The 12,047-nt window shown below is 41.4% G+C and overlaps 1 protein-coding gene across 1 annotated transcript in view; it reads right to left on the bottom strand.

Annotated features, from left to right (window-relative positions):
• CA1 (carbonic anhydrase 1) overlaps positions 1-12,047 on the bottom strand; it is a 108,628-nt gene that overhangs the window by 38,902 nt on the left and 57,679 nt on the right. The gene's annotated exons all lie outside the window — the stretch shown is intronic.

Raw genomic sequence — 12,047 nt, 5'->3', positions numbered from 1 at the left:
TCACACTTCACACATACAAATTTAAAAGGAGGTTTCTCTTAAATACTGTGCTGCCATAATGACACCTGGTTCCACCTGAAGTTAACTATTCTCAAACCTTGAGTTAACCAACACATTTCTCTTACGGAGATGTTTGTCTTAAGCTACGTTAATGTGCCATGCATTTACCCCAGACCTGTCTTCAAGTCAGCTCTGCCTAATGGCTCAGAACCGACTTGACAAACCATGATGTTATACTCAGACATTGTTCCCCTAATCTGTGTAAATGAAACTATATCTGTGGTAATCTGCCTTTCTACAAGATTCAAGTCAATCGTTTTATGGCCCCGGATGACTCATCTGGTGCCAAGATTATCCCAAAATACATTTTATGGGTGAGGGGCCTGGTGCCATTCTGAGTTTTAAGACATTCCTTTCTTTCATTAACAGGCTGCTAGTGACTGTATAACATCCAGCTGAAGACTAGGAGGTAGGTACTCTTTCTGTCCCCTTCTGATGCCTATGCCAGAAGCTTTCTCTATCTCTTTTATACTTTAATAAAACTTTATTACACAAAAGCTCTGAGTGATCAAGCCTCGTCTCTGGCCCTGGATTAAATTCTTCTCTTCCAGAGGCCAAGAATCCCAGCGTCTTTTCATGGTTCAGCAGCACCCCTTCCTGCTGCTCGGTCTTTCTGCTGTGAGATCGGCGCTGACTGAGTGCTGGCCGCACTCGGTCTTCCTGGCTCCAGGTGGTCTCCTGATCATTCTCCTGCCTCCAGTGTATCAGTTAATGTCGCCACAAAGCCCGGGGGCCTGGACTTCTCACAACCCGCTCTCTTTCCTTAGGCTTCCATGTGTGAAAGCTGGGCTTCCCTCGTAGCTCAGTCAGTAAAGAATCTGCCTGCAATGCAGCAGACCCGAGTTCAATTCCTGTGTTGGGAAGATCCCCTGGAGACGGCAATGGCAACCCACTGCAGGATTCTTGCCTGGAGAGTCCCACGGACAGAGGAGCCTGGTGGGCTACAGTCCACGGGCTCGTAAGAGTCGGACACGACTTAGCAACTAACCACCACCACCACCACGCCTGAACACTGTCAATTCTACCACAACACCTCTGGCCTGCCTTCCTACCTTTCCCTTTTCATTGCCTTTCACTTGTTGACCAGAATCTGCATCTCCCCAGGCCTCACTGCCCGAGCCTCTGTCCACTTCAGTGCACCTCAGATCCTTCTGTGAGGATCGTTGCCCTGAGGCCTGGTTCCATTCAGCTCATTTCTGGTCTGTTAACTTTCAACAGCTCCCCAGTACTCTTCGTAAAAGGTGAATATCACAACCTGCGCTACAAACATGTTTCTCTAGTCTTACATCTTGCTAGTTCCTTTTATATTGTTTACATTTTAGTAAAACAGGATTGTATGTTCTCCTCATTGATTTTGTGTTTCTCTTCACCTTCAGGCTTTGCAGTGTGCTGTTTTTATACGTGGGACATCCAGCTTTCCAGTCCAAACACACGTATCCACTTGGGAAAATCCAGCCATCATTCAACGTAAATCTCAGATGATAAGTATTTCCTTAATGGAGCCTTTCATGAAATTTATAATCCTTCCAAGTTGGAAAAGATCTCTGGGTGGCTGTAGAATTGGTTTTATATCTTTCTTATGACATTTTTCATATGAAAACCTTGGTTATATTCATGTGTATACTTGTCTTTCTACTAGATGATAAGATATTAGTAATGTTCCATTACTCTTAACAGATCCTCAGTAATTATTTATCAAATGTTGGGATGGATAAGTGAGTGAGTTGAGTCTCTTCTTTATTTCCGTGGGACGTTTGTGACGCTGTGAACAAGCAATGTGAGGCACCCAGAATACGTAGCTGGAGCTGAAATGACAGCAATTTCAATCAAGGAAGACTGCTACAATACATGCTAAGCTAAGAATCGTCTCATCTCAGGAGAATGGGCCAGAATCTTGGCACACCATTTTCAGGAAAGGGATACTGTCTCTTTACTTAAGACTTGCTCTAATCTTAGTACTAGAAACCCGAAACCTAACTGGAGAATGAATGTTTCAACGTTCAATATGTCATAAACTGTGACCGAGGTGAAAGTATTAAATTACCCTGAACACTGGCCACCTGGCAGTGCCAGCCGAGGGGTGCGTGGTGAGGGAGCAGCCTGAGAAGGCTGGACGGGGGTCTTCAGCTTCTGGTCACGGGACTGGCAGCAACAGGTGCTGCTTGGCTCTGAAGGCAGCCCTCTGCCCTCTGTCTGTGGCCGAGAGAGGGATGCGAAAAGCCCCAGCAGCTCAGAGACCCAAGCTGTGCCGGGGAGGTGGGCAGAAACATGGGCAGGGGCTCAAGGAAGACTCTGGCCTCAGAGGGGCAGCTGAGCCGCAGGAAGGAGAACGATTCCTTTGATCGTCTTCGTCCTATAAAAGGGTGACAGTCTCTGAATTGAGTCATAATATCTGCTCGAGAGACTATATTGCATCAGTTTAAACAGCAACAACTTCTATATTCCAGAAACATGGCTTTATCTGGGATGTAAACTTACTCCTCATTTTGGAGCAACATGCAAAAATCACAGGCACATAAATCTAGAAGAAGATAGTTTAGGCTTCACCATACTGGATGATGAAAGGTGAGATTAAATGATTCTGAAACTTTACCTGACCTGATAAACCTCTATGAGTTAAGAAAGTGAACACTGCTTGGCTGGACACAGCCTCCCTAATATGATTACAGTAGAAGGAATTTCTCACATTGCGGGCTGGGGAAGCCAAATATGGTCTTCATGCCACAGAGGCCTGCACCCGTTCATCCACGGGATGTAACTTCAAGATTAGCGTTGGCAAGAATTGGTAAGTTGCTTAATAGACTTTGTATGAGTTTTATTCTAGATCACTTTATAAAGAGTTGGTCTACATTAAGTATTAAAAAATTTTCTCCTCTTTACCTACAACACAGCCTGGACTTATGAACTTGTTTTCAAGTTCATGGAGAACAACCATGGCCATAATCTCTGAGCACACAGACGAAGAAGACATAAGAAATTGTGGAAAATGATAATCTGATCGCAAATCCATGACCCTCTCTTCTTGTCAATGCCTTGCTGGCAAGATTCAACCAGTTGAATAAGCAAGGCCTAAGGGTTCCCAAAATATAAGTCTTAAGAACACACGTCAGGTGTGGAGCATAAGTGTTTCTAGAACTGGGGAAGGCAGTGGCTCCTGGCTGGAAACAGGCTTGATGTTCCAGGGTGAGAAGCTCAGAAACTCCCAGAGTGGGGAAACCAGTTAAGCCCAGAGTATCTTTTTTGATCTTTGGAGAAAATTTGCTTTGACTTGCCAATATTCCACCTGCTTCTTAGAGGTCAACTTTAGCAACTCTGGGAAGACCTGCAACTTGACGCAGAACTTGCTAATCTACACAGCTGGGGAGGGGAGAAACCCACCACACCCTTTCTCATCCAGAAGACAGAAAGATCACCTTTTCCCTTGCCTCCAAAAGAAGAGTGTTTAGACTCTGCTCCCCAATGGACAATGGTGTGTGAAAAGACTTCCTATGTGACCATTGAGTCGGAAAATGAAGTTCAAAGCAATGAGAAACAGAAAGGATGGAGGGCAAAATGCGAAACATTGACGCTATTCCTTAGGGAAGCCTGAGGTGGTACATCATTAGCGTGTAGTGCTCATTTGAATTACAAATGCATATAGACTGGAGTTTCAAAATGTCATGCTGAGAACTCCATGCTACTGAAGAATTAATAATAATGAATTCTTCAAATAATTTGAAGTATAAGGATGATAATTGAATCAGAGTTTATAAGAAGAGGCATTTCAAAATAACCTAAAGGCATATGGCTGAAATAATGATTCTAGATAACAGGGTTTGCAATATTTTAAGTGCATAAAGTAAATTGCAGAGCAACAGATTATATGATCCTGATTTTGTATATAACACATTTTTTGCATGTATACGTATGAGTGCATTTGTTGACTAGTGAGCAGAAAAATACCAACCTGGTAACATTTGTTGCCTTGAAGGGAATATGCTTGGAGGGAACAGGAGAGGAGGGACTCTTGACTTTCGTAGCTACTCATATAAGAAAATAAATAAAAACACAAAGGATTAGAGGAAAAAATGGCAGATTATTTGTAAGGTGCATTTGTAATTTAGAAAATCTTTTCTGCCTTTAGTTGTGATACATAATTGCTTTATGCATATAAAAAGTATTTTTTCCAGTTTGCTTCTATAAAACAAACATAAATACCCTTTGATAATTGTGTTTCATTCTAACTGAGGCAGTTGACGTGCACAGAAGTCTCTTTTGGGTTTCCTTACAGTTTTTCAAAATTGATCCTCCATCTTTCTTAAAATTGAACTGTTTTTGAAAAAGAGAAACAAGCTAGACAATTCCAGATTGACATAATTGTGTAATATTGGGGGTTTGGTATCCTATTCCTAAGATGGTCCAATAGCCATGCTTCAAAGCCAAGAAGTTCCAGGCTTGTCACCATCATGTCAGTCTTACCACACTCCCAACATGGTCCTGCCTCCCAGAAACTAAATCCAACTTTCTTCTCGGGACAGTACCAAGCCTCTGGACCGAGCTTCAGGGAGAGAATTCTGAGGTCATGGGTTCTCTCCAGGGAGGCTCAGAAAATGCTTCCCTTGCAGCTGGAGTTTGAAGCCTGCAAATCAGTGGCAGACCAAGTTAGTTAGGAACATTTCCAAGCAAAAGTAGTCACTTTTCTTCTCCTCTTACAGCCTCATACCTTGGTCTCTGTGCTGTTCCCTCTGAGGTTCTCCCGTCATCCATTTAAATTGCACATCATAATTGCATGGTCATCTCGGATACTCTTTAAAATAACATGTTCACTTTGTGAGAGATCTTTACTTTATGGAACTCAGAGGTCAAGATTGCAGTTGGTTGATACAGTTGTGAAATGGCTTTCCCCTCCTACTTCCTGTTCACATCCATTTCATCTTTAATGGAACTCTCTCTTTTCCAAGCTTATGGTTTCCTAGCACTACTTCGTGTCTATCCCACTTTGGACACTGGACTGCCTAGGACACACAGCTCTAGCTTCTAACCCTGTATTCAAGTTTGTCCAACCTGAGCTAATTAGCCATCTTGAAATGAATTCCCATCAGGGTGTCAGTGGCAGAAAATGGTTGAAAACTTCTTTAGCTTCCTTCAGTCACATCTATGTTTTGTATGGTGGTTTTAAACTCAAGCAAAGGGATGCATTTCTAGCAACATTTCCATGGACTAGCACAGGTTAGAGAAGGAGGGGTTTCTGACTTGAGCAGCTTCTTAGGGTCCCTCACATTGTGGTAGGTACCCCAAAGTGGCATGCTGCCAAAGTTGTACTTGACAGGAAACAAATGAATAATGTTCTTTTTAAAAAGGACACTCTCAGCCTCTAACTGAGGAGGAAATGAATGGGCACCTGGCACTATGGTGGACTGATCTCAACATCCGGCATTCATCCCCCATCTGTTATTCATGTTATTTTGTTCCTTACTGATTGAAAGTTATGTTTACTTGTGTGGTCCCTGTGTGCTTCTTTGTATAGCCCCCCGCGATTATGACTTTTCTACCAACTTTAGCATCAGTCTACAGGCTGTGGATCAATGCTGTGCATTGATGGACTCTAAAGGAGGTTTAAAGGGGCAGGTTTAAAGGAGGTTTAAATTATCCCTCCTGTTTCAGTGATGGGGCTGGGAGGTGATTCTGTGCCTTATTCCTAGCTAAGACCTGAACTTATATCACAATTTGTATAAACAGCTCTCTTTCTTTTCCTAAACTTCAGACTCTGGCTTGATAATGAGTCAGATGCCAGAAACCTTCTAGATTTGTCATTCTTAACCCTTTTTCAGCCATAAACTCCTTTCAGATTCTGATAAAAGCCAGATCTATGTTTCTCAAAACTGTCCACATTCTCTCTCTCACACACTCCACCCAATTTCAGATACAGATTTAGGGTTTTTATGAACTCTAAGGCCCACCTAGGATTGGGATCCCCAAATCTTACACAGGCTTTAGTGTTGCATGGAGTGCAGGCAAGCAGAAACCAGCGCAGCTGAAGTGAAAGTGAAGCCGCTCAGTCGTGTCCGACTGTTCGCGACCCCATGGACTACAGCCTCCCAGGCTCCTCCGTCCATGGGATTCTCCAGGCAAGAGTACTGGAGTGGGCTGCTATTTCCTTCTTCAGGGGATCTTCCCGACTCAGGGATTGAACCCGGGTCTCCCGCATTGCGGGCGGACGCTTTACCCTCTAAGCCACCGGCGACGCCCAGCGGGGGCAGTTCTCTAAAACATATGTCACTTATTTCATCTGCCCTTGGGGCACCAAAGTCTTTTCAGCAATAAGAGTCCACCCAGTACAAATATTTGTCTAAAGTAATACCCAGAGAGGTTCTTTGACCTATAACTTTATGAGAAAAAGAAAATCACTTGCTGGGCATGAGTGAGCATTAGAGAAAGAGAACCATGAAGAGTTTACTATGTTGATAAGCCCTGAATTGCACACAGTGAGTTAAAAGCAGCAGAATTCTGATATGCACTTCAGTTCTGCATTAAAGAACTTCAGGACTCCTATGTTCACCCTGGCTAAAAGCATTGTAACCTATGTTCTACAGACTACTTTAAGTTCAGTCCTCAGACACTTATTAAACCCTGCCTGTGTGTCAGGCCCCAAGCTAGGTTTTATGGGTAAAACTAGGAGTGAGCAGCTCAAGACCAGCACCGGAGAGAGATGTACAAATATAAAGTAGCAAAAGTTCTGCTACCTCCTCAGCGTGGGCACAGGGTTAAGGATCTCACATATATTACTTCATCAAATCTTCGAAACAGTTCCAGAGGCAGGCTTATTATTATCCCCATTTTATAAATGAGGAAACAAAAACACAGAAAATTGAGTCAATGGACATATACCACAGTGCACCTGACGTCCTGACCTGATTCGAGGGAAGACTCAAGTGTTGGGGGCCCTCTGAACATTGGAATACACTTCACAGTCATTAGTTGGCTATTATCAAAAGCCAAGAAAAACAATCTCTGTCCCTCCCATCCCCCCCAAAAAAAACCTCAGAAAATAACAAGTGTTGGCAATGATACAAAGAAATTAGAACCTCTTATGCATTGCTTATAGGCATATAAATGTGCAGCTGTGGAAAATGGTATGTATGGTGGTTCCTAAAATATTAAATGTAGAGCTACCGTGTAATCCAGTGTTTCCACTTCTGGGTATAAACCTAAAAGAAGTGAAAGCAGGGGCTAGAGCAAATATTTGTATATTCTATGTTCATAGCAGCATCATTCATAATAGCCAAAAGGTGTAAACAACCCACATATCCATTGATAGATGAATGGACACACAGAATGTGGTATAAACATACAATATACTATTATTCAGCCTTCAAAATGAATGATATAACATAGGTGAACCTTGAAGACTACGCCAAGTGAAAACAGGACACAAAAGGACAAAGGAATAATACAAATACGGTTCCACTTATATGAGGTACAAATAGTAAAATTCACGGAGCTGGGAAGTACAATAGTGTACCAGGGGCCGAGGAAAGAGAAATTGGGGACTTATTGAGAATAGAAAGATAACTTACTGGGAATGGAATTTTAGATTAAGAAGGTGAAAGAGGTCTGGAGATGGATACAGTGGTGCATTGTATAACACTGTATATACTGTCATATAACAAGCTGAATGTACTTAATGCCACAGAACTGTTTGCCTAAAATGGTAAATTTAATTTTACCACAAAAAAGAATATAAAAGTAATAATGAAAATTGGTTTCTAAGATGGCTATCTACTTAGAACAAAACATCATAACAAACATTTTAAAAATACATCAAATCTAAACATAAAATCCAGAAAAATTGCAATATTTTATATTAACAAACTGCCTGATACAACTCTATAATACTTTTTCCTTCTTTTTTTGTTTCATATCCTTCAATTATCTCTTTATATGGCAAAAATCTATATCATTTTCTGTACAAAGAATAGAAAGATAATTTAGTCTTCCAGTACATTTGAGTTAAATTTGTTTTCTGTTATTGACAATGAGGTGCCTAAAACTTCACATACTTAGGGGAAGTACTGCTTCACATACTTAGGGGAAGTACTGCTTCACATTTGTGCCTGACCAACAGGATTCTCATAATTTTAATTTTGTATTCAGTTCAGTTCAGTCGCTCAGTCATGTCCAACTCTTTGCGACCCCCTGAATCGCAGCACATCAGGCCTCCCTGTCCATCACCAACTTCTGGAGTTTACTCAAACTCATGCCCATCGAGTTGGTGATGCCATCCAGCCATCTCATCCTCTGTCGTCCCCTTCTCCTCTGGCCCTGAATCCCTCCCAGCATCAGGGTCTTTTCCAACAAGTCAACTCTTCGCATGAGGTGGCCAAAGTTTTGGAGTTTCAGCTTCAGTATCAGTCCTTCCAATGAACACCCAGGACTGATCTCCTTTAGGATGGACTGGTTGGATCTCCTTGCAGTCCAAGGGACTCTCAAGAGTCTTCTCCAGCACCACAGTTCAAAAGCATCAATTTTTCGGTGCTTAGCTTTCTTCACAGTCCAACTCTCACATCCATACATGACCACTGGAAAAACCATAGCCTTGACCAGACGGACCTTTGTTGGCAAAGTAATGTGTCTGCTTTTTAATATGCTATCTAGGTTGGTCATAACTTTCCTTCCAAGGAGTAAGTGTCTTTTAATTTCATGGCTGCGATCACCATCTGCAGTGATTTTGGAGCCCAAAAAAATAAAGTCTGACACTGTTTCCACTGTTTCCCCATCTATTTGCCATGAAGTGATGGGACCAAATGCCATGATCTTAGTTTTCTGAATGTTGAGCTTTAAGCCAACTTTTTCACTCTCCTCTTTCACTTTCATCAAGAGGCTTTTTAGTTCCTCTTCACTTTCTGCCATAAGCATGGTGTCAGCTGTATATCTGAGGTTATTGATATTTCTCCCAGCAATCTTGATTCCAGCTTGCGCTTCCTCCAGCCCAGTGTGTCTCATGATGTACTCTGCATATAAGTTAAATAAGCAGGGTGACAATATACAGCCTTGACGTACTCCTTTTCTCAAAGTATAATTGTGGTTACATATCTGTTGTAAATGTTATATGAACATATGACTACCTGAAGACATTGCTAGGGCCCTTCCAGGATCTTGGAAGTGGATTCAAGGAAATTGAGTGTCCTGAAACTGAAGCATCATCATACCATAGCACCACCTCTGTCCAAGTCCCAGCACTTCTGTTTCTCAGCACAATGCTAGTCCACCTCAGATAGTTATGAACTACTGAGGCAAGGGCAGTAAGAGAAACCTAAGTGGACATTAAAGACACATGAACAAAAGACATAAAACAGCCTGGATCAAGGAAGGCTTTGGAGTGAAGAATTCGCCTACCTTGTGCTGGCCTGTATTAGGACAGCACAGTCCTATTTCAAACCTTTTATCTCCACTTTCAGAAAATTAGCACTAAGTACCTCTAATTCTATATCCTGTCCACCTGCCTTATCCTGCCCAAATGTACATAAAAGATCTGTTTACCTTTTTTTTTTAGAGTTATGATTAGAACACATATTTTACAGCAACTGAAAAGATTAAAACAAAGACTGACATGACAGAAGCAAAAAATAAAATAGGCAAAAACTTCCTAAGGGAAGAGCATCATGCTTTCAATGAATTTATGTCTTTCCAGGAGGAATAAGGTGCATGGTATTGAGGGGATGTTCGATAAGGTGGATGACCGACAACCAGGAACTCAGAGGTATGGTGGAGCCTCCCACACAATGACTGTATGCTGGGACTTTCTAGCCCAGAGTTTGGAGATGGAAGAGTGCATGTGGCTGAGCCACAGGTCATGAGCTCAGTGCAAACCTAGATAATACTCTAAAATACATATCAAATCGACTGTGTTTATCAGGCAGGGAGTGGTCTATAAAACAACAATAGGATTATCGGTAAACCAAATATGTAAAGGATAAAAACATGCAGATTCCAATCATGCAATGAAGAGATAAGTTAAATTTACTCAAGTGGTGAAATATATGAGCTTGTAGAGTATCAACTACAAACCAGAGAAAAGTTATAAAAGAGATTAATGTTAAAAACTGGGGAAAGACACACATCATGTACCAGGTTATACAAGATGGAGTGAGCTTGAAGCATTCTACTGCCTCAAGGACCCACCCCACAGGTTGACCTTTGGCCCATGAGGAGTCCCCCTGGCCCTGGCTAGCAACAAAGGTCTTTGTTCCTCCCTGGAATTCTTTAATTGGCATTGATCTTCTGATCAGTGACCTCAGTCAAACGAGATCACATGTCTCTCCTCTTTATTTTAGCAAGCAACTCTGCAAAATTGAGAAAACAGTGATAAAAAGATGAAGTTAATTGTAATGGTAAACTTCATTAAAACTACAGTATTAACACGTTTGTACTAGGTTTAGGAATTATTTAATCATTGGACTAATCTATGAAATATTACCTTTAAGGTGCTTGAAATAACGAACATAACCTGACATTTTAGAATATTATGTACATGAGCCATTTGATTTCAAAGATTTCAGAGAACTTTCTTAAGCTGTACAGTGTTTAAATGTTTAAGAGAACATAATTTACTAATTGTTATTTACTAATAATGCATATATTTGGTTTATTTCTTTTACCAGAGTTACTTTACTAGAAAAGCCCATTCCCCACTCCATTCCAGCCTTTATTTGTTAAGTGTATAAAAGACTAACATGTCAGACATTTGAGATGCTTGAGAGACTCCATAGACTAAACTTATAATTGACATATTTAAAAATGTTTTAAAAGATTCAATTAATTAATTTCTATTTATTAATTGCCTATTAATGCCATTAATTGTTTAGAGGAATTAACATTGGATTGAATCTTTATCAAGGATTAAGTATAAGTAATAATTTGTATTTCCCACCTAAATTTCCCGATTTTTAAATATTTGTTTGCTAAATGCTAAAGCTTCAGAAAAACTTGTCTATAGACTTGGCAGCTTTAATATGTTAAACTGCAATTAAAACCTATGCAGAACTGCAGATGACACCACCCTTATGGCAGAAAACTAAAAACTAAAGAGCCTCTTGTTGAAAGTGAAAGAGGAGTGTGAAAAAGTTGGCTTAAAGCTCAACATTCAAAAAACTAAGATCATGGCATCTGGTCCCATCACTTCACGGCAAATAGATGGGGAAGCAATGGAAACAGTGACAGACTTTATTTTGGGGGGATCCAAAATCACTGCAGATGCCTTAACTGCAGCCATGAAATGAAAAGACCCTTGCTCCTTGGAAGAAAAGTTATGACCAACCTAGACAGCATATTAAAAAGCAGACATATTACTTTACCAACAAAGGTCCATCTTGTTAAAGCTATGGCTTTTCCAGTAGTCATGTATGGATGTGAGAGTTGGACTAAAAAGAAAGTTGAGCACCAAAGAACTGAAGCTTTTGAACTGTGGTGTTGGAGAAGACTCTTGAGAGTCCCTTGGACTGCGAGGAGATCCAACCAGTGAATCCTAAAGGAAATCAGTCCTGAGTGTTGATTGAAAGGACTGATGTTGAAGCTGAAACTCCAATCCTTTGGCCATCTGATGAGAAGAACTGACTCATTTGAAAAGACCCTGATGCTGGGAAAGATTGAGGGCAGGAGGAGAAGAGGACAACAGAGGATGAGATAGTTGGATGGCATCACCGACTCAATGGACCTGAGTTTGAGTGAACTCTGGGAGTTGGTGATGGACAGGGAGGCCTGGCGTGCTGCAGTCCATGGGGTCACAAAGAGTCGGACACGACTGAGTGACTGAACTGAACTGAGAACTGTTTTATAAGATTTAAAGATTCCTTTGGTGGTGGGACACAGCCCAGGGAAAGACAGAACTTTCTGTCACTTTCAACTCCAAAAGAGAGAAGGCTCCCAGGCAGGGCCACGCAGCAGGTTGCACGTGGGGACAAGGTAACAAGCTGGAGCTGGAGGGGCAGCTTAGGTATGGTGAGCAGGGC

Source organism: Odocoileus virginianus, chromosome 15, assembly GCF_023699985.2.
Source record: "Odocoileus virginianus isolate 20LAN1187 ecotype Illinois chromosome 15, Ovbor_1.2, whole genome shotgun sequence".
Lineage (NCBI taxonomy): Eukaryota > Metazoa > Chordata > Mammalia > Artiodactyla > Cervidae > Odocoileus > Odocoileus virginianus.
The sequence above is the reverse complement of the archived record's forward strand: the minus strand, read 5'-3'. Positions and strand labels throughout refer to the sequence as shown.